Source organism: Rhinoderma darwinii, chromosome 5 (assembly GCF_050947455.1).
Source record: "Rhinoderma darwinii isolate aRhiDar2 chromosome 5, aRhiDar2.hap1, whole genome shotgun sequence".
In the NCBI taxonomy this organism is placed as follows: Eukaryota; Metazoa; Chordata; class Amphibia; order Anura; family Rhinodermatidae; genus Rhinoderma; species Rhinoderma darwinii.
Window position 1 is genome coordinate 231,910,079 of NC_134691.1, and position 767 is coordinate 231,910,845.

The 767-nt window shown below is 40.2% G+C and overlaps 1 pseudogene; it reads left to right on the forward strand.

The window, feature by feature from the left end:
- The first annotated feature begins 247 nt into the window (after window positions 1-247).
- On the forward strand, window positions 248-419 carry LOC142654114 (U2 spliceosomal RNA; annotated as a pseudogene).
- The last annotated feature ends 348 nt before the right edge of the window (window positions 420-767 follow it).

Genomic DNA, 767 nt, shown 5'->3' on the forward strand with positions numbered 1-767 from the left:
TTCCCCTACCCCCTCCTACCCACTCCCCCCACCCCATCACTTGTCTGTAATGCTTTGTTGTTTGACTTTAGTGAATGCAAGAATGTTAGTGTAGCATGTGGTGTAATGTATAGCATAGGTTAGCCTGTACTGTGTATTATACTGTCATGTTATGCTGGACGACTGTTATTATTTATTATTTGCTGCTTCATGGCTTGCGCTGCGTCGCAGTAATGTTTGTATGATGACAATTAATTGTCAATAAAGTATTTTTCAATCTAAAAAAATTTGTTCTTATCAGTTTAATATCTGATACGTCCCCTATCTGGGGACCATATATTAAATGGATTTTTAGAACAGGGAGATGGAAATAGAGCTTGCTCTGTCCACTCCACGCATTGACCTGGTATTGCAGTATTTCCAGGACCGGTGCACCCTTTCCTTATGTGTTCACTAAAATCAGATTCCAAAAGTGTTTTTTGTGTTTGACATTGTTTTTGTCTTTCTGATGGGATCTCTCCTTTTAATCCCATTATTTCAACACCTGTTGGACAATGCATTTTTACAGTCATGTGTGATAATGAGCTAATTTATGAAATGCAATTAATTAATAGATTGCCACCTCTTGTTTTGTGTCGCCTGTGTTTCTGTGTTTCCAGCATTTCAATTTGGAACAGCTCATTCACCTTGTCTTCTCTCTGCCCGCCCTCCCTCCTAGGTAAGTTAAAGAGCTGCACCTGAGCCAGCCAGCCACTGATTGATGCAGCACCACAGTCAAATAGTGGAGT